Consider the following 23382-nt stretch of genomic DNA (forward strand, 5'->3'; position numbering starts at 1 on the left):
TTTGGCAAATAAAAGTTTCATAAAAATGCCTGACATCCAATAAATACTTAATGATAATTTATTATAAAAATAATATTTAATATATTAATATTTCAAGTGATTGTGATTTAGTGAATATAAACAAAGAATTAAGACACAATTTCCTCAACTACATGTTGTTACTAAAATATGTATTTTGGCTGACAATTCCATAATTTACTTTTTTTCCACAAAATTATTTTTCCTACATAGACAGGAGCTGGTATGCTTTGAGTCTCCCACTTGTTCAGAGAAGAGAGCATCTGACATATTTTCAAAGGATATATAGTAACAGTTGCACAAGTAGAAACTTCATTAAGAAAATTACAGTTTCTAATGTGCAATATTAAATTGATAGTTATGATAAAACCTGTACTCCTGTGTCTAATTATTTTCTATATAGTTTGAGATAAGTACAAAGCTACTAGAAAAAATATACATATGAGTTAGAAAGAAGGATTGTATAAAGTTTAATAGAAGCCTTCTGATCAAGATAGCCCATTCTGTGACCTTACTACTTCCACCTGAACTTCAGTAATTATTAAAATATTTTAATTATTGGCAAATGCAGGATCTTGTTCATACACACAAATGTAAGACCTTCATAAAAACAGGAACTAAAATAATCCATGGGAGAATTGAAGCAAGTAGAAATAATGGTGAAAGGCAAGAGATCATATTTTGATATGATTCAGCAACTTCTGGGACAGTATAGTATTGTAGCAACTGTGCAGAGTGGGGGGACTCCCCCCTAATTCTGTTCAGATAATGAGATTGATGATGTGACATGTATCAAGAAGGTATGAAAAGATGTGTTACATATATACTTGAGGTCTCTGTGGCAAGGAGGGCAGGCCTCTCAAGCAAGTCCTAAATGGCTTAAAAGATGCTTGGGGCTGGTGCACTGGGACGACCCAGAGGGATGGTATGGGGAAGGAGGAGGGAGGAGGGTTCAAGATGGGGACCACATGTATACCTGTGGCGGATTCATTTTGATATTTGGCAAAACTAATACAATTATGTAAAATTTAAAAATAAAATAAAATTAAAAAAAAAAAAAGGAAACTGGGGCCAGGGTTTTTTTTTTTTTTTTACTGAGGTTAGGTATAGAGCCTGGGTGAGGGTTTTCCTAGGTAGATAGGAGCTGGTATGCCTTGAGTCTCCCACTTAGCCAGAGAAGGGAGCATCTGACATTCTCATTCACAAGTCCAGATGAAGGGCAGAGTGGGAAGACGAAGGTTGAGGTTTAAAAGTTGTCAACAGTCATACATCAGAAAACAGAGTCAGACTCTTCGTTACAGAGTTATTTCAGAGAAATCTGGAGCAATGACACTGCACCTGGAAATAAATGATTTGATAAAGTTAGGTTTCCAGCCTGGAAATAGGCTGCTAATTGCCATGCATTTCTGCACCCACCTAAGAGCTGAAGGGGTGGGGTTGTACGTCCACAGCAGGACATTTTCTGGGATAAGAAAGGCAGGACTGTGCTCTGTGCTCTGGGAAGCTGACAACTAGGGAAAGCTATAAAATACCCTCAGTGGAGACTGCCTGTTAGAGCAGTTCATTCAAATCCCAGTCGCACTGGAATAAAGCTAGATACTCAGGCACTGACAGACATCTCTCGCATCCCAAAGCAAAGAAGTAGGCAAGTTGTCAAGTGCAGCGTGACTGCTTAGATGAGCTATTAGCAAAGAGTTATAAGTATTGTAGATGAAATAAAGGGCTTCCCTGTGGCTCAGTGTGGTAAAGAACCCCTGGCCAATGCAGGAGACACAGATTCAATCCCTGAGTTGGGAAGATCCTCTGGACAAAGAAAATGGCAACTTACTCCAGTAATCTTGCCTGGAAAATCCCAGGGACAGAGGAATCTAGTGGGCTACAGTCCATGGCGCTGCAAAAGAGTCAGACATGCCTGAGTGACTAAACAACAATAGCAAAACAGCACAGTGACACACACAACTTTTATGGGAAGGTACATAGAACAGGTAGAACACAAAACATACAAAATTCTGAGAAATTGCTGGTGGGAATATAGCTAAGGATAGCTGTTTTGGAGAGCATTTTAACCATTCAGTAAAAGTGTTAAGTGACTTAAAAATTGTATTTCTAGGAGACATGTAAAGGGATGTTCAGTGCTTCTCCATTTCTCACAGTCGAAAACTGGAAACAGACTTGATACTTAATAATGTGGGAACCAATTAATCAAAATGAAGCAAGGTAGAACAAACCATGAAAGAGAGATATAATACTCAATATCAATACTATAAAAATTAAAGTATGATCTCATTTTGATTTTTATTGCTTGTTTTTACATATTTATAAATTAACTTGGATATTGATTTTGAATTTTATTTTAATTCTACTGATAAATCTGCAAGTTTTAGAAGACAGTTCAAGTGCTAAATATTTAGCATATGATATTTGACATTTTATGTAGGCATAAATGACTGAGTAGAAGATAAAGAGAATCTAAGTAGAAGGATATGCCTAGATGAGGCTGATACTGTGACATTTTTGATAAAAATCAATTTTGTTCTGTGTATGTGAAGGTTTTGTTCATGCATAGAATACACACAACGACACATAGGTAAAAGAAATGACTATTTACAATTTTCTTATTTCATATAGCTACTGAATATTCACTGTGTTGGTTACTTTTATAATCTATACTACCCTACTAAAAAAAGTTAATCGTATCTTTTCTATTTAGAACTCACAAAGGTTACGAGGTTAATTAAAGCCCTCGGTCTCAAAGGTCAGGAAAAAAATAACATACTTTTAAACTTTTTTCTAACCAAAAGTTTTTTTTTTTCTAACTTTTTCCCCTTAATACGCTATTTTTTAGAATGCATAGCAATTAATTCCTACTGAAAAGGAAATTCAAATTATCCTCAATATTTTTGGTGTTATACAATGTGTTTCCTTTGTATTTTTAAAAGATGAACCACTACTCAAAAACCTAGCCATTTCCAAAACTTTGATGTTAACATGAAATATATGCAAATAATCTAGTATCCAGATTCAAAATTTATGAAATACACAGCCAAAGGATCTGTGTACAAGACATTCCTTTAAAAAGGTTATGGGGGAAAATTGCTTAGTAATACATAAAAATTGGTTAACTGGATTGCTAAAACTGATTTAAAAAATTTCATCCTAAATTTATTAATACATTAGCCACTGATCTTTGCTGGATAATATTTCTGTACTTACTCCTTCATCAAAATATACTTCACTGTTTGGTAGGCTGACCAATGGCCTCTCCAAAGTGTCCAAGTCCTGATCTCTGCAACCAACCAGTATGTTAATTTAAACAGTGAAAGAGATTTTGCAGATGTGATTATATCATGTACTTTGAGATAGGGAGATTATCCTGGATTATCCAGACCTGCCCAACCTAATTATGAGATTCCTTAAAAATGGAGACCTCGCCCTAATGAGCTCAGGGCCAGAGAGACAGCACTGTAGAATAATCAGGGAGATATAATGTTGTTAACTTTGAAGAGAGAGAAAGAGGGTCACCACCAAGAACAGTAGGTTCCTCTTGAAACTAGGAAAGTCAAGGCCATGATGATTTTCTCCAGAGCTTCTACCCAGTAATGAAGACTTCCAGATACCTTTATTTCATGAAAGTGAGACCAGTACTCAAGTTCTAACTTACACAACTATATTCCAGATAATAACTGTCTGGTGTTTTAAGCCATTAAATTTGTCATAATCTTTGTGTAAGGCATACAAATTTATATAACATGGAAGGAAGGAAGAGAGGGAGGGAGGGAGGGAAGGAAGGAGGAGGAAAGACAGAGAAAGGAAAGACAAAAAGAAAAAAAGAAACTAAATTCTATTTCCATCAGAGTGAAAAAGAATTTCTAAAATTGTAAAGTTGATAATGTTCAACCATTAATTTCACAACTCTTTTTAAACCCTACCTCATTGTCTAAAAGCAAAAATATATAAATAAACAGGAAATCTTAAATCATGTTTTTGAGCCTCAGTGGTGAATGAAAATAAATATTATAGGAATGTTTAGTGACTGCTTATACATTATTCTAGATGATTCAGTTCAATTCAGTTAAGTCGCTCAGTCATGTCCAACTCTTTACAACCCCATGGACTGCAGCACACCAGGCTGCAGGCTTCTCTGTCCATCACCAACTCCTCAAGCTTGCTCAAAGGCATGTCCATCGAGTTGGTGATGCCATCCAACCATCTCGTCGTCTATCGTCCCCTTCTCCTGCTTCCAATCTTTCCCAACATCAGGGTCTTTTCCAGTGAGTAAGTTCTTCCCATCAGGTGGCCAAAGTATTGGAGCTTCAGCTTCAGCATCAGTCCTTCCAATAAATATTCAGGACTGATTTCCTCTATGATTGACTGGTTGGATCTCCTTGCAATTCAAGGAAATCTCAAGAGTCTTCTCAAACATCACAGTTCAAAAGCATCAATTCTTTGGCACTCAGCTTTCTTTATGGTCCAACTATCACATCAATTTATGACTACTGGAAAAACCATATCTTTGACTAGACAGACCTTTTTGACAAAGTAATGTCTACTTTTTAATATGCTGTCTTGTTTGGTCATAGTTTTCTTCCAAGGAGCAAGGGTTTAATTTCATGGCCACAGTCATTATCTGCAGTGATTTTGGAACCCAAGAAAATAAAGTCTCTCACTGTTTCCCCATCTAGTTGCCATGAACTGATGGGACCAGGTACCATGATATTAGTTTTTGTATGTTGAGTTTTAAGCCAGATTTTTCACCCTCCTTTTTCACTTTCATCAAAAGGCTCTTATGGTTTGGAACAATTACATTAACAATACATATAAGGGGATGGATCATACCATGTACTTCTAATCATGTATTCTAAATGCATATAATTTCTAATATCAATAAAATATGAGGAAGTATCTATTTAATAAAAAGGTGAAATTGCTACAAATAGGAACATTAAAATTAAAGAAGAAATTAAGAAGAGAAGACATATCTCTATAGCATAAGATAATTCTAATCAGAAGTAATACATTGCAGACATGGCATATCTGAAAAGTAGAATTAATAGCATGGACAGTGCAAACTTTTTATATTCAATTCAAGAAACAGGAAAGAGAAGGTTGGTATACAGTATCAAAAACAGTCATATGCTTTATGATTATTTTCAAATATGAACCAGAAGAAAATAAAGCAGAGGGAATATAAAGACACAGTAGAAAATAATTTACTGGGATTTAAGAAGCTGCTAGAAAGTGATATTAGAAAGGATTCAATTTATCAGGCTATATTACTGAATAAGCACTGCAATTAATCATATCTTGGTGATAATTTTGATTTATTCAGTAACAAAAAGGGAGAAAAATAATATCAAAGTAACTCAGAAATCAAGTTGACCTCCACTTTCTGGCACATAATATACCAGAAATCAAGGCACAGTCTTTAAAGAGTTTTGCTGTAATTTATTAAGTACTATGAAACCTGTACATTCAAATAGATTTATATGCATTTTATCATTAATCCTCACAATTTTATCCCATTTAAAAGACAAAGAACCTAATTTTAAGAAGCACGTTATAATATTGCAAGCCCACACAGCCAGAGAGGTATAAAGTGAGATTTAAGAACTATGGATGTGTCTCTAAGTCTTATGCTTTTACAAATTATGGGCTGAAACTTTATGGATTTTGGAAAAGTACTGGAATCCAAAAATTAGTTGTAAAGAAAGAAGTGAATGGTAATTAAGGAATGGTAATTAAGGACAGCCAATCTAAGTCAGAGACCAAGCAGAATGAAAAAGAGTAAGGATTTTGAAATGATAACATTTACAAGATCAGAGTGGGCCCTCTTTTTAGTTATGTGTGTGTGTGTGAAAGAGAGAGAGAGAAAGAGAGAGTGTACCTCTCTGAATGTCAGCTACTTTGTTAAGGAAGAAAATTGTAGGACAAAAGACTGTCTGATCTAGAATGTTAAACCTAGCCTTGAGCTTACAGAATAATAAATTGATTCTATTGCAGAAAATGAGCTATGTAAAGATGATCATTGTTAGTGGAACTCAGAGACTGAGAAATAAACTACACAATAAAATATTTCATACAACATTATACCAAACTAGACAGCATATTAAAAAGCAGACATTACTTTGTCAACAAAAGTCCATCTAGTCAAGGCTATGGTTTTTCCAGTGGTCATGTATGGGTGTGAGAGTTGGACTATAAAGAAAGCTGAGTGCTGAAGAATTGATGCTTTTGAACTGTGGTGTTGGAGAAGACTCTTGAGAGTCCCTTGGACTGCAAGGAGATCCAACCAGTCCATCCTAAAGGAGATCAGTCCTGGGTGTTCATTGGAAGGACTGATGTTGAAGCTGAAACTCCAATACTTTGTCTACCTGATGCGAAGACCTGACTCATTTGAAAAGACCCTGATGCTAAGAAAGATTGAGGGCAGGAGAAAGGGACGACAGAGGGTGAGATGGTGGGATGGCATCACCGAATCAATGGACATGGTTGGTGATGGACAGGGAGGCCTAGTGTGCTGTGGTTCATGGTGTCACAAGAGTTGGGCACAACTGAGCGCCTGAACTGAACCAAAACATTCACTGACCAAGATTTATGCTGATATAAGTCTTGAAATAAAATTGACATGATCTAATTTTGTATGATGATGAGAGTTCCACATCATTCCAAATTATGTCTCTCAAAATCTTAGTCCTTGTACTAAGAAAACTGTTGAACTAGGGTACACAGGTCCATTGTCTATTCTAGTATGTCACCTCAACCACTCCAATTTTGAATATCAACTTCACTCTACCTGCAGTTATAATTTTAAATCAGAAGTCTTCAATTAGAGTTTCTAAATTCTCATTTTCTGTTTGCTTTTGCAGCCAGTCTGATTTGAATGTTACCAGTGAATCCAGTGAAACTGACAGTCATTAACATTAGTGAAGACCTTTTTAATCTTCAACTTTGTTAACAGTGTCCAAGTCTTACAACTGTGGAAACACCATGACATCACTGGGTTCTTTTAAATATCTACAGGTACCACATGGTCAGGGCTGCTGTTAAATCATTGCTAGTCTTTCAAATTCCAGCAGATTACATTATTATTAAAGCATTACTGACATCTTCAATTAAGAATGGCATAGTGGCAAAAAAATAAAGGAAGTTTATTTAAATATATAATATTAGAACAATTTTTATTTGATACATTCCACATTTCTGAAGTTCAGATAAAGCATCTTAGTTAAGCAGCATCCAAGAGTTTTTCCTTAATGTTTGAAGCTTTTCTTTGTCACATATTTATGTTTTGATAAATATGAGTAGATTCGGGGAGTGAGTCAGAATTTGAGGAATAATTCATGTTGCTCAATTTGAATAATGTAATCCATCTTGTTTATTTTTCTTATGTTTCTGCCTTTTTTTTCTCAGGAAGAAAGAAAGAAAAGGAGAAATAAAGAAAGGAAGGAAAGAAGAAAATAAGAGAGGGTCAAGAAGATGGAGAAAAGGTGGAAAGTTGAGCATTTATCATTTTTTAAACAAAGTGACTGCAAACTTAACAGAAATTTTAGAAAATGCAGAAAATCAACATACAGAAAAGTAAAATATCCAAATCCCACTAGTCAGCAAGCCTCTCATAATAGGTTGTGAAAAATATGCATTTTTCTGCACCAGCAACTATTCAAGACTCACAAAACATATATTGATGCCCTATGACTTCACAAAACTTCCTAATACTATCATTTAAACAGTTCAGCTTACATTTACATATTTAAATAACCAATGTAATCAAGATTTATGAAGAAAATTCTGCAGTCATATAAAAATTAAACTAAACCAATTGTGCAAGAGACAGGGATCAAGACCATCTTCATGAAAATGAAATGCAAAAAAGCAAAATGGCGTCTGAGTCCTCATAAAGAGCTCTGAAAAGAAGAGAAGCAAAAAGTAAATGACAAAAGGAAAGGTATATCCATTTGAATGCTGAGTTCCAAAGAATAGCAAGGGGAAATAAGAAAGCCTTTCTCAGTGATCAATGCAAAGAAATAGAGGAATGGGAAAGACTAGAGATCTCTTCAAGAAAATTAGAGATACCATGGGAACATTTCATGCAAAAATGGGCTAGATAAAGGACAAAGATGGTATGGACATAACAGAAGCAGAAGATGTTAAGAAGAGGAGGCAAGAATACACAGAAGAACTGTAAAAAAAGATCTTCATGATCCAGATAATCATGATGGTGTGATCACACACCTAGAGCCTGACATCCTGGAATGTGAAGTCAAGTGGGCCTTTAGGAAGCATCACTGCAAACAAAGCTAGTGGAGGTGATGGAATTCCAGTTGAGATATTAAGAATCCCAAAGAAGATGCTGTGAAACTGCTGTACTCAATATGCCAGCAAATTTGGAAAACTCAGCAGTGGCCACAGGACTGGAAAAGGTCAGTTTTCATTCCAATCCCAAAGAAAGGCACTGCCAAAGAATGATCAAACTACTGCACAATTGCACTGCTCTCACACACTAAGAAAGATTTGCTCAAAATTCTCCAAGCCAGGCTTCAGCAATATGTGAACCATAAAATTCCAAATGTTCAAGCTGGTTTTAGAAAAGGCAGAGGAACCAGAGATCAAATTGCTAACATCTGCTGGATCATCGAAAAAGCAAGAGAGTTGCAGAGAAACATCTGTTTCTGCTTTCTTGACTATGCAAAAGCCTTTGACTGTGTGGATCACAATAAACTGTGGGAAATTCTGAAAGAGATGGGAAGACCAGACCACCTGACCTACCTCTTGAGAAATCTGTATGCAGGTCAGGAAGCAACAGTTAGAACTGGACATGGAACAGCAGACTGGTTCCAAATAGGAAAAGGAGTACATCAAGGCTGTATATTGTCACCCTGCTTTTTAAACTTCTATGCAGAGTACATCATGAGAAACGCTGGGCTGGAGGAAGCACAAGCTGGAATCAAGATTGCCGCCAGAAATATCAATAACCTCAGATGTGCAGATGACACCACCCTTATGGCAAAGTGAAGAAGAACTAAAAAGCCTCTTGATGAAAGTGAAAGGGGGGACTGAAAAAGTTGGCTTAAAGCTCAACATTCAGAAAACGAAGATCATGGCATCTGGTCCCATCACTTCATGGGAAATAGATGGGGAGACAGTGGAAACAGTGTCAGAATTTATTTTTTTGGGCTCCAGAATCACTGCAGATGGTGATTGCAGCCATGAAATTAAAGACGCTTACTCCTTGGAAGGAAAGTTATTACTAACTTAGACAGCATATTAAAAAGCAGAGATATTACTTTGCCAACAAAGGTCTGCCTAATCAAAGCTATGGTTGTTCCAATAGTCATGTATGAATGTGAGAGTTGCACTGTGAATAAAGCTGAGTGCCAAAGAATTGATGCTTTTGAACTGTGGTGCTGGAGAAGACCCTTGAGAGTTGCTTGGACTGCAAGGAGATCCAACCAGTCCATTCTGAAGGAGATCAGTCTGGGTGTTCTTTGGAAGTAATGATGCTAAAGCTGAAACTCCAATACTTTGGCAACCTCATAGGAAGAGTTGACTCATTGGAAAAGACTCTGATGGTGGGAGAGATTGGGGGCAGGAGGAGAAGGGGACAACAGAGGACGAGATGGCTGGATGGCATCACTGACTTGATGGACATGAGTTTGAGTGAACTCCAAGAGTTGGTGATGGACAAGGAGGCTTGACGTGCTGCAATTCATGGGGTCCCAAAGACCTAGACAGGACTGAGCGAATGAACTGTACTGAACTGAAATGAACTTCTTGGAAAGAAAGATGTATGGCAAAACCAATACAATATTTAAAGCAATTAACTTCCAATTAAAATAAATACATTTATATTTAAAAAATTAAAAAAAATGAATAAAGTGAAAAAAAAAAAAAAACAGAGACATTACTTTGCCAACAACAACAAAAAAAACAAAAATAAAAAGCAGAGACATTACTTTGTCAGCAAAGGTCCATCAGTCAAGGACATGAGTTTGGGTGAACTCCAGGAGTTTTTGATGGACAGGGAGACCTGGTGTGCTGCAGTTCATGGGGTCATAAAGGGTTGGACATGACTGAGTGACTGAACTGACTGAATAAATATTAAATAATTGATTAAATATCATATTTCTTTTTATCATTGGTTTAAGGAAAGCACTCTGCTCCCCGTTACCATGTAAGCATTCAGTTCAGTCCCTCAGTCGTGTTCCACACTTTGCGACCCCATGAATTCCAGCATACCAGGCCTCCCTGTCCAGCACCAAATCCCGGAGTCTGCTCAAACTCATGTGCATAGAGTCGGTGATGCCATCCAGCCATCTCATTCTCTGTCGTCCCATTCTCCTCTTGCCCCCAATCCCTCCCAGCTTCAAAGTCTTTTCCAGTGAGTGAACTCTTCATATGAGGTGGCCAAAGTATTGGAGTTTCAGCCTTAGCATCAGTCCTTCCAAAGAACACCCAGGACTGATCTTCTTTAGTATGGCCTGGTTTGATCTCCTTGCAGTCCAAGGACTCTCAAGAGTCTTCTCCAACACCACAGGTCAAAAGCATCAATTCTTCGGTGCTCAGTTTTCTTCACAGTCCAACTCTCACATCCGTACATGACCACTGGAAAAACCATAACCTTGACTAGAAGGACCTTTGTTAGCAAAGTAATGTCACTGCTTTTTATTATGCTATCTAGGTTGGTAATAACTTTCCTTCCATGGAGTAAGTGTCTTTTAATTTCTTGGCTGCAATCATCATCTGCAGTGATTTTGGAGCCCCCTCAAAATAAATTCTGACACTGTTTCCACTGTTTCCCCATCTATTTCCATGAAGTGATGGGATTAATGCCCAGATCTTAGTTTTGGGAATGCTGAGCTTTAAGCCAACTTTTTCACTCTCCTCTTTCACTTTCATCAAGAGGCTTTTTAGTTCCTCTTCACTTTCTGCCATAAGGGTGTTGTCATCTTTATATAGGAGGTTATTGATATTTCTCCCAGCTATATTGTTTCCAGCTTGTGCTTCTTTCAGCCCAGCGTTTGTCATGATGTACATGCATTTAAGTTAAATAAGCAGGGTGAAAATATACAGCCTTGACGTCCTCCTTTTCCTATGGTTCCTTGGTTCCTTGGAACCAGTCTGTTGTTCCATGTCCAGTTCTAACTGTTGCTTCCTGACCTGCATACAGGTTTCCAAGAGGCAGTTCTGCTGGTCTGGTATTGCCATCTCTTTCAGAATTTTCCACAGTTTATTGTGATCCACACAGTCAAAGGCTTTGGCATAGTCAATAAAGCAGAAACAGATGTTTTTCTGGAACTCTCTTGCTTTTTCCATGATCCAGTGGATGTTGGCAATTTGATCTCTGGTTCCTCTGCCTTTTCTAAAACCAGCTTGAACATCTGGAAGTTCATGGTTCACATATTGCTGAAGTCTGGATTGGAGAATTTTGACCATTACTTTGCTCTCGTGTGAGATGAGTGCAATTTGCAGTAGTTTGAGCTTTCTTTGGTATTGCTTTTCTTTGGGATTGGAATGAAAACTGACCTTTTCCAGGCCTGTGGCCACTGCTGAGTTTTCCAAATGTGCTGGCATATTGACTGCAGCTCTTTCACAGCATCATCTTTCAGGATTTGAAATAGCTCAACTCGAATTCCATCACCTCCACTAGCTTTGCTCGTAGTGATGCTTCCTAAGGCCCACTTGACTTCACATTCCAGGATGTCTGGCTCTAGGTGAGTGATCACACCATCGTGACTATCTTAGTCATGAAGATCTTTTTGGTACAGTTCTTATGTGTATTCTTGCCACCTCTTTTTAATATCTTCTGCTTCTGTTAGGTCTGTACCATTTCTGTCCTTTACTGAGCCCTTCTTTGCATGAAATGCTCCCTTGGTATCTCTAATTTTCTTGAAGAGATCTCTAGTCTTTCCCATTCTGTTGTTTTCCTCTATGTCTTTGCATTGATCGCTGAGGAAGGCATTCTTATCTTTCCTTGCTGTTCTTTGGAACTCTGCATTCAGATGCTTATATCTTTTCTTTTCTCCTTTGCTTTTAGCTTCTTTTCTTTTCACAGCTATTTGTAAGGCCTCCCCGGACTGCCATTTTGCTTTTTTGCATTTCTTTTTCTTGGGGATGATCTTGATCCCTGTCTCCTGTACAATGTCATGAACCTTCATCCATAGTTCCTCAGGCACTATGTCTATCATATCTAGTCCCTTAAATCTGTTTTTCACTTCCACTGTATTATCATAAGGGATTTGATTTAGGTCATAACTTAATGATCTAGTGGTTTTTCCTACTTTCTTCAATTTAAGTCTGAATTTGGCAGGAAGGAGTTCATGATCTGAGCCTCAGTCAGCTCCTGATCTTGTTTTTGCTGACTGTATAGAGCTTCTCCGTCTTTGGCTGCAAAGAATATAATCAATCTGATTTCAGTGTTGACCATCTGGTGATGTCCATGTGTAGAGTCTTCTCTTGTGTTGTTGGAGAAGGTGTGTTTGCTATGACCAGTGCGTTCTCTTGGCAAAACTATTAGCCTTTGCCTTGCTTCATTCCATATTCCAAGGCCAAATTTTCCTGTTACCCAGGTGTTTCTTGACTTCCTACTTTTGCATTCCAGTCCCCTATAATGAAACAGACATCTTTTTTGGGGTTAGATCTAAAAGGTCCTGTAGGTCTTCATAGAACCGTTCAACTTCAGCTTCTTCAGTGTTACTGGTTGGGGCATAGGCTTGGATTACTGTGGTATTGAATGGTTTGCCTTGGAAACAAACTGAGATCATCCTGTCATTTTTGAGATTGCATCCAAGTACTGCATTTTGGATTCTTTTGTTGATCATGATGGCTACTCCATTTCTGTAAGGGAATCCTGCCCACAGTAGTAGATATGGTCATCTGAGTTAAATTCACCCATTCCAGTCCATTTTAGTCCGCTAATTCCTAGAATGTCAATGTTCACTTTTGTCATCTTCTGTTTGACATTAGGGAGGAAAAATAAGTATGTACTAAAAATGAAATCTGAAACAGATCAATTGTGTTTTAGATTCTGTTGTTATGCTATTATAATCTTATGAGGTTGAAATCATGAGCCATATCCCCTAGGTTGTCCACTTAACCCACCTTCCAAGTGTAAGATTCCCTGAAGGAAATCCCAGGATACCGAATAAGATATTTGAATCCAATTGAGTCCTGGATCCTCAATACAAACCAAAATATCCATTGAAAGTGCAACAGCACTCTGTACACTACTTTGAATATTCCGGTATGATATTCTGTATCCCTGCTACACTAAACAAATGTCAAATGATTTAGTCAAAGCTTAGTGGCTAGTGTCATGCATGGACTAATATAGGTACTCATTTTTTTTTAAGCTGGGAATTTATTTTCAGCTAAGACTTACAGGATATTAATCTGCTCTCATTGTCATGACAACCTTTTTTTATATAAGGGGAGAATGCACACTAAACTAAATAATAAGCTTTGCCAGATATCTTCCTAAAGAAAATATGTTAATTAGATCATGTATTTGCACATTAATTTTAAGGATATTCTGTATATTCCATTACTATTGAAATATAATTACAAAGAAATAATTTTTGAAACTATAGAGCAAGTCACTTTAACAGTTTAAAATGAGAAATTTATGAAATTTTCTGAAAATACTTTAGTTGGGAATATATCTAAATAATCTACTTTTAAAGATGAGAAAAAGTCTATTTGTTCTAACAAGTCTTATTCAACAATTGCCATTTCAATTTTTCTCCACTGATCATAAATCACGCACAGATTAGCACTAATGAAGTTCAGTAATTGAAAGATATGTTAATTTGACATTATAATTTCCATTAACCTTTATTTTTGATACTTTTCACCAACTTCTATCTTTTTAAAAGGTATGATAGCTCTTGCCATAGAATTTACTAATTTATCATTCCAATTATATCTTTAAATATGAAGATGATTCTATTACACACCCCATGACTCCTTTATATGAATTCATCTTCAATTTATGAAAATGAGGGGACTCAGGGACTCAATAATATCTGTTTCTAGGATGAAAAGGATTATATACTAGCCATAGAAAAGAATAAAACAAAGAAAACTATGTATTTAAGATACATATTGTAAAAGAATATTAAAGTTTTTTATTTTTTTTAATTTTTTTTTATATTTTATTTTATTTTTAAACTTTACATAATTGTGTTAGTTTTGCCAAATATCAAAATGAATCCGCCACAGGTATACATGTAAAATTCTTGAATATCTAGAAGTTATTGAACACTCAGTCACTAAATTCTTAGATCCTCAAAGAAAGACAAATTCTTATATCTACAAATTCAGGTCCTAGCCTTATGTTTAGCCTCAGTAGGTGCTCAAATCCCTTTTGAAATACTTTCTTTAAAATGTACAATTTGAACAATATGGATTTTTTTTTCTAATTTGAAATATATCTAAAGACTTATGAAACTATAAATAATAAATTCAAACAATAGAATGGATACTTAAATGTTCATTCTAGTCATTCCAATTGTGCTCATTCTGATTAGTATATATTTTTTCCTTAATAATAATACAAATATAGATTAAAAATTTTACAGAAAACTTGATGATTTTGGAGCCCAAATATGTCTAGTGCACGCAGATAAGAAACTCAGTTAACAAATATTTGGACTTAAGTTGGTACAGACTTAAGTTGATCTGATAGCTTAAGTTGGTAAGGACTCTACCTGCAATACAGGAGACCCCGGTGTGATTCCTGGGTCAGGAAGATCCTCTGGAGAAGGGATAGGCTACCCACTCCAGAATTCTTGGGCTTCCCTTGTGGTTTAGCTGGTAAATAATCTGCCTGCAACCCAGGGAGACCTGGGTTTGATCCCTGAGTTGGGAAGATCCCCTGCAGAAGGGAAAGGCTACCCACTCCAGGATTCTGGCCTGGAGAATTCCATGGGCTGTATAGTCCATGGGGTCACAAAGAGTCGGACACGACCGAGTGACTTTTACTTTCACTGTAATAAATATTTGGTGTAATTGCATATTTAACATTCGTTTTATATATATATATATTTTTTGACAGCAAAGTTGACATAACTAAAAGTAGAAGAAAGAGAAAATTGTAGGACATAACCAGATTTGTTAATCTCTGATTTTTATTTATTTATTTATTTATTTTATTTTTTAACTTTACAATATTGTATTGGTTTTGCCATATATCAACATGAATCCACCACAGGTATACACGTGTTCCCCATCCTGAACCCTCCTCCCTCCTCCCTCCCCGTACCACCCCTCTGGGTCGTCCCAGTGCACCAGCCCCAAGCATCCAGTATCGTGCATCGAACCTGGACTGGTGACTCGTTTCATATATGATATTATACATGTTTCAATGCCATTCTCCCAAATCATCCCACCCTCTCCCTCTCCCACAGAGTCCAAAAGACTGTTCTATACATTTTTGTGTAACAAAAACATGTAGTGAGAAAGGCTTTAAAACTGACAAGAGAGAAATAAACAAATCAATGAGCTAAATAATTAATAAGATTTCTGGTACTTTGTAAAGTGGGTACACTGGCTATGACAGATGATATGAGAAAACTGAAGGCTGATCAATAATGTAGTGATTTTTATTATGAGCTTTGGTGAACTTGTAGAATATACAATCTCTGCTCTATGGCAACTATAGACAAATTATTTCTGATGTCACTAAGAGGTACATTGTTAGAATTGAAGGGGGAAAGCCTATTTATATTGATATACTTTTATAAATACATAGGCTGAAAAAATAAATGTATTAAAAAGATACACTATGCAGATATATGAGCAGAACGATGGGGTGGCTATATTATTCTCAGATAAAATAGACTTCATGTAAAATAAAGCAGCCAAAGAGAATTATCTTAATGCTAAAAGGAACAATTTTATACTAGGAAGTAAAATTATTTGCAATTAATTCAAAATGCATGAATCAAAATGAATAGAACTAGATAGGGAGAAATGGACAAAAACAAAACCATAGCTTGTATTTTAAAAACACTTCTTTCAGTAATTGATAAAACAACTGGACCAAATATAAGTAGCTGCAACATCAAATCATACATTATTTTCAAGGGCAAAGGTAGGTGTATCCGATAGCCCATGAGTTTTAATGGTATTAATACATTTCAAAGACTTAAATTAGATTATGTTTCCTTCCAAAAATGGCATAAATTAAACTTCATGTTAATAATATATCTAGGAATTATAGATATTTGAAAATAGAACAGCACAGTTAAAAATAACACATGGGTCTAGAGGAAAAAAATCACTAAAGAAATAAGTAAATATTTTCAACTGAATGATTCTAAGAATAGAGCATATCAAGATTTATAGCATAATTCTGTAACAGTAACTTGAAACTGACAGCTTTACATATTTGCATAAAATGAAACAGTTTAATAGTGCATGCTAAATCACTTCAGTTGTGTTAGACTTTGTACAACCCTACGGACTGTATCTCCTGGAGGTTGCTCAAAATCATGTCATTGAGTTGGTAATGCCATCCAACAATTTCATTCTCTGTTGTAACCTTCTCCTGCCTTCAATCTTTCCCAGCATCAGGGTCTTTTCCCAATGAGTTAGTTATTTGCATCAGGTGGCCAAAGTATTGGAGCTTCACTTTCAGCATAAGCCCTTCCAATGAAAATTCAGGACTGATTTCCTTTAGGATTGACTGGTTTTCCAGGGGACTTTCAACAGTCTTCTCCAACTCCAGTCTGAAAGCACGGATTCTTTGGCGTTCAGCTTGTATCATGATCCAACTCTCACATCTGTACTGTGACTACTGGAAAAACCATAGCTTTGACTGTATGGACTTTTGTTGACAAAGTGATGTCTCTGCTTTTCAATATGCTAAGTTTGTCATAGCTTTCCTTCCAAGGAGCAGGCATCTTTTAATTTCATGGCTGCAGTCACCATCTGCAGTGATTTTGGAGCCCAGAAAATAAAGTCTGCAACTATTTCCAACTTTTTCCCATTCATTTGCCATGAAGTGATAAGACTGGATGTCATGACCTTAGTATTTTGAATGTTTAGTTTTAAGCCAGCTTTTTCACTTTCTCCTTCAATCTCATCAAGAGGACTTTTAGTTCTTCCTCACTTTTGGCCATTAAAGTAGTTTCATCTGCATATCTGAGATTATTGATATTTCTCCTGGCAATCTTGATTCCAGCTTGGGATTCATTCAGCCCAGCATTTTGCATGATGTATTCTGCATATAAGTTAAATAAGCATGGTGACAATATACAACCTTGATATACTCCTTTCCCAATTTTGAACAAATCCATTTTTCTATGTCCTGTTCTCACTGCTCCTTCTTGACCTGCATGGAAGTTTCTCAGGAGATAGGTAAGGAGATCTAGTATTTAATTCCCTAAGAATTTTCCAGTTTGTTGTGATCCACACAAAAGTTTAAGCGTAGTCAATGAAGCGGAAGTAGAGGTTTTTCTGGAATTCCTTTGCTTTCTCTATGATCCAAAGAATGTTGGCAATTTGATCTCTAGTTCCTCAGTCTTTTCTAAATCCAGCTTGTACATATGGAAGTTCCTGTGTCACACACCCCTGAAGCCTAGCTTGAAAGATTTTAATATTAGTTTATATTAAGATATAAAGCAGTCTATGAAAACTCACTGAAACATTTATTTAATGTTTAATTAAACTGAAACAAATTTAACAAATTTGTAGGCTATAATGTTAATAAATAAAATATCAATTATATCTTATGTAATCTCAAGACACATTGAAAGGAAAGGAAAATAAACATAATTTTGTTTACAATAGTGTCAACAAATTCAAAGCAGGTAGGGTTAAGAAAGAAAAAGAAAGAATGAAAATTCTTACAAGTTCTCTACACTGAAAATGATAAAATGCTACAGATAGAAATATAAAAAGACCCACGTAAATTATAAATTAAGACGTGAATCATATTTATGGAGTGAAAAATATTTTCAAGTTGCCCTTTGTCTCAAAATTGATTTATAGACTCGATCTTCCTTAGGCAAAATTTATATCAATCAAAACATTTTTGTATAAACTAACTGCCTTTCAAATATACTAAAAAATGTAAAAAAGCCTAAAATATACAAAGAACTCTTTTTAAAAAATGAAAGAACAAATTTGGGTAATTTACATTATCTCACTTCAAGTTCTACACTAAGTTTAGGGTATTAAGGGAAGTATATTGTTGGCCTAAGGTAAAACAAATATACATAGGCATATAGAACAAAAGAGGAACCCTACATACAAGAGAGGAATACACAAAACATCTATTATATATGCATCCCAAAGAGGAATACTACATAATACCTACATAATAAGTATTTTGACTTTTCACAAAATCCTCTATATTTTCAATGGGGAAAGTAAAATCTGTGTGAAAACATTAGTTAGAATATTTAGATATCCATATTAAAAAACAAAACCCAAAAAACAAAACCTAAAACAAAACAGCATCTCTGCCTCACCTGATACTCAAAATTCCTTTGAGTCTGACAATATAAAAAATATATATGACACTTTAAAATTTGAAACCTTTTAGATCAAAAAGTAGGAGAATGTCTTCTTGACACAATGGTAACCAATAATACCAACTAGTCTGTTGCATCCATATGTTTTCTCAACAAATGTCTGGATCAATGGTGCTAACACTTGGCCAAACCAGAATGTATTCATACTCATTGACTGGTGAAGATCTGCATAAGGACTTGAGACATATGAGATGCATCACATAGATACCAATGTTTATATATGTGTATTAATGACTTGTCTACTTTCAATTCTATGACCAGATGTACGCAAAATATCCCTTCTTAGTTAAGACTGCGGCTTCCCTAAACCTGAGTTATTTCACAAATATCTTGATCTGTGAATAAAGTATGTCCTGTGTGACAAAGAAAGAACTTTGATTTTGATGCTAGATGTTTTGGACTCCTTGATGCTCATCTATGTTTTATTCCTTCTGTTCCTTTAGTAAAACCTTATGCTGGTATACTTTGTGAAATCTTACCAATGTCTTTAAGATCTTGGACAGGCATAATTAGAACAATATAAAAAATAAACAGACTTCATCAAAATTAGAAACTGTTACAAATTAAAACACCGTTAAGGAATGAAAATGCAGAATTTTTTCTCCTTATGTAAGATGTTCTGTCAGTGTCAGCAATTAAAGAGCTCAGACTGCCACAACCAAATTTAAACCTCCATTTCCAGAAATAAACAGCTTGAAAACAGTCTACAAATTCTTAAATACTTCAAAATCCCACGTCACTTTTTTATTAAAATTCAACATCAAGGAACTTTAACCTTTCCTTTTCAGACCAGTGTCTATGGTCCAGAAAGTTGTCTCCACACTACAGAGTTCCCAGCCATGAGTCAGCAACAGAAGAGTGTCTATACTCTATACAGAAGAGTGTCTATACTCTAGACAGAGAACATCAAATGATACATGGATTTCCCTGATCCCAAAGGTATATAATTACCATTTTTTATGACAGAATAATATTAATTACATTTGTAAATATTCTCACTGAAATACATGTACTAGCTGAGTGAAAAATAGATAATCACTTGTATTGAGTGACATCTATGGAATAAATAAGCCTATGATTCAGGACATCTGCCATAATAAATTTAGGACATTTGGACCAAATGAGAAAAGAATAACTGTATTATGTGTTCAATCATGTAAAGAACCTGAACATTATTTATTTTTATTGTACCATATTATTTCATATGCAACTTTATTATTTTGGCTACTATATATTAGGTACCAATAAGTAGTGAAGTCATAGTCCAGGAAAGACTTGGCAACATTCAGCCCAAAATAAAATAACTAGACTTATAGCATGACTTTGAACAGACAGTGGGCAAGTTAATTTATGGATTGCTTCATTAGCATTAATTCATTTGTTCATTCATTCAATCAATATTTACTGAACTAATCAGTGAACTAGGTGGTGGAGACTGTATGTCATAAAATTACAGTACCTATCTTAATGGACCTTACAATCAAGTGTGTAAGATATATATGAACTACATGAACTCTGAAAGATACACAACAATACTAATGTTCTAAATGCTATAAAGAAAAATAGCAGTGTTGAATCTTCATTTTTAAATAACAGCTTCTTTTTCTTTTTGAAAATTCTATAATCATGTATAATATCATATAAGAAATGAATTGCCAGTCCAGGTTCGATGCAGGATACAGAAAGCTTGGGGCTGGTGCACTGGGATGACCCAGAGGGATGGTATGGGGAGGGAAGTAGGAGGGGGGTTCAGGATGGGGAACACGTGTACACCCATGGTGGATGCATGTTGATGTATGGTAAAACCAATACAATATTGTAAAATAAAAACTAATAATAAAAATTAAAAAAAAAGAAACTACAAAAAAATGAAAATTCTAATCTTGAACAATCAAATCAACCTATCTAGAGGATCTGGGAGACAGGTTATTTATCTCTGCTTTTATTTCTTCAAGTCCTCAGGGTACGACTTTCATCAACATAAGAAAAATACAGTTGACAGGACAAATGCCTTAGGATATGGAGATATATATATATATATATACACATATATATATTTGGATATGTATGCATACATACACACATAAATATACATATATATACACAAAAAGTTGTGAAAAAGAGAGTAAACTAGTTGACTTACTTGTTGTTCTCTTAAATGAAAATAATTATTCAATAAATAACTAGATGAGAACAGAGGGAAACTAAGGGAGGGGCACTATTCTACAACCAGAATATTGGATGTACAGGTAATTGTATGCAATGTCTTATATGAACTTTATTAGCCACAGATAAAGGAAAGTTTAGTATTAATTATGAGCTTTGAGACTAGACTCATGGAGCGAAAATCACAAGTGTGCTGAAATCAGAAACCAGGAAAAGTGAGACAGAATGCAAAAACCTAATATAAAAAGCAGGAAGTAAAAGGATATCAAATATTACAATTATACAGAAGGAAATATGACATATAAATAGGTCAAAGAACAGGTTATTGGTAGTTGAATTACTGGAAAGCTTAAATAAATATTGAAATGGTTGGGTTCAAAATAGCAGAAGTATTCAATTTAGACTGATAATTAAATTTATAGGGTTATAAAACTGAACCCTAGGATTAGATCCCTTGAAGGTTTTTGTGCTTTGAAGATGGATATTATTATCTGATTCTTGTGTATTATACCTAGAAGTTTCGATACCTAAGACTGAACCAAGGTCTCCTGCATTACAGGCAGATTCTTTATCAGCTGAGCCACAAAGGAAGCCCAGGAATACTGGAGTGGGTAGCCCCTTCTCCAAGGCATCTTCCTGACCCAGGAATCGAACCAGGGTCTCCTGCATTGCAGGCAAATTCTTTACCAACTGAGTTATCAGGGAACCGTTGGTAAAGAATTTGCCTGCAATGCAGGAGACCCTGGTTTGATTCCTGGGTCAGGAAGATCTGCTGGAGAAGGGAAAGGCTACCCACTCCAGTATTCTGGTCTGGAGAATTCCATGGACTACAGTCCATGAGGTCACAAAGAGTTGGATACAACTGAGCCACTTTGATACCTGAGAAGAGAGTCCTATCATTCCTATGTCTAGTTGTTTATTAAAAACAAGTCTTTTTGAGCTTTCTTTATTATTAAGATAAATATACTTAAGTGTTCTTTATGTATTAAATGGGGTTCCCAGGTAGCTCAGGTGGTAAAGAATACGCTTGCAATGCAGGAGACCCCGGTTCGATTCCTGGGTTGGGAAGATCCCCTGGAGAAGGGATAGGCTACCCACTCCAGTAGTCTTAGGCTTCCCTGGTTGCTCAGCTGGTAAAGAACCTGCCTGCAATGCAGGAGACCTAGGGTCGATCCCTGAGTCAGGAAGATCCCCTGGAGAGGGGAATAGCAACCCACTCCAGTATTCTGGTCTGGAGAATTCCACAGACTGTATAGCTCATGGGGTTTCAGAGTCTGACCTGGGAAGAGAGTTTTATATGTATATATATATATATAAGAATCTACATCAAGATGTTTATTAAAAACAAGTCTTTTTTGAGTTTGCTTTATTATCAGGATAAATAAATTTATGTGTTCTTTATATATTATGTTTATTGACAGGAAAATGGAAATCTTTAAAAATATATTGACTTTTATGTGGAAAAGGATAGTAATGAGTATTTGTTAAAATATATTGAATAACTAACTAAACTTACTAGCTTTGATATGTTGTTAACTCTCTATATCTGATTATTGCATAATCATGATTTCCTAGTGTCACTCCCCTGGATCATTAAACTGCACATTTTGGAATCAAATCTGTCTGTCAAATTAGGTTGACCCTACTCCTTACTTGACACCTGACTCACAAAACTTTATTTCTCTCTGCTCTTGAAGAATACCTCTCTGATATCAAGGAATAGGGTCAGTTGCATTTACCTAATTTATCTAGAAAGAATAACTCTTTGTAATTCTCCCTCTTCTTTTAAACTTCTTCTGCCTCTGAGGCATTTGTGCTGTTGACATACACCTCATTTTGAAACTCTTTTTTCCCCGCCAATGGCTTCCAAGAAGTCCTTCTCTATTTTACTTTTCTAACAACTCTCTTGTTAGAAACATACTTTCCTTTAATGGTCCTTAAATCATAATTCAGAAAATTTCCCTGGACTCCCTTTTGTTTCATTTTTCACATGCATTTAAGAAAAGCTATCAATGCTTGCTTTCATTTGCCACAGAAGTTTCTACAATTCTCAAATCCAAAGCTGGAAACATGCTGAATTCCAAAAAATTTCACTTACATTTACCTCCACTTAAATGTACTAACACCATTTCAAATTTAAAGAAGTTTAAACCAAACTCTTCCCCAACATTGTTTCCATAGATCTGAATGTACATACTTTATTTTTAACTCAATAAATTGTGCGGTAGGTCAAACAATTTAAGTATTAGAAATTATCCTTAATACCCACATCTCTTTTGACTTTTAATATTTAAATCCACTTAACCATATGTCCTATACATTATTTAATTTTAGATCTTACTTCTATTTCCTCAAAACTTTTCCAACTTGGACTTTCAATAACTCTCTTCTTCATTTTGTGTTAATGTGCTTAGATCCCATATTGGTAGAAGGTAAGCTAGAAGAAGCAAGAGACCTGATTATATACTACCTTATAGAACAAATACTTTTCTTTCTCTCTCATGTTAAATTGCCAAAGTGAACGGCTCATGACTACAAGACAGCTTGATGCATTTCTAAATGTCCTTCTATCATTCCTTAAGATCATTTATTACCTACAGCAGGAGTGTTTGGTCATTTTTGGTTTCACTCAGTGAAAAAAAAGAAAAGAACATCAAAAAAG

Source organism: Bubalus bubalis, chromosome 13 (assembly GCF_019923935.1).
Source record: "Bubalus bubalis isolate 160015118507 breed Murrah chromosome 13, NDDB_SH_1, whole genome shotgun sequence".
NCBI classification, from domain to species: domain Eukaryota; kingdom Metazoa; phylum Chordata; class Mammalia; order Artiodactyla; family Bovidae; genus Bubalus; species Bubalus bubalis.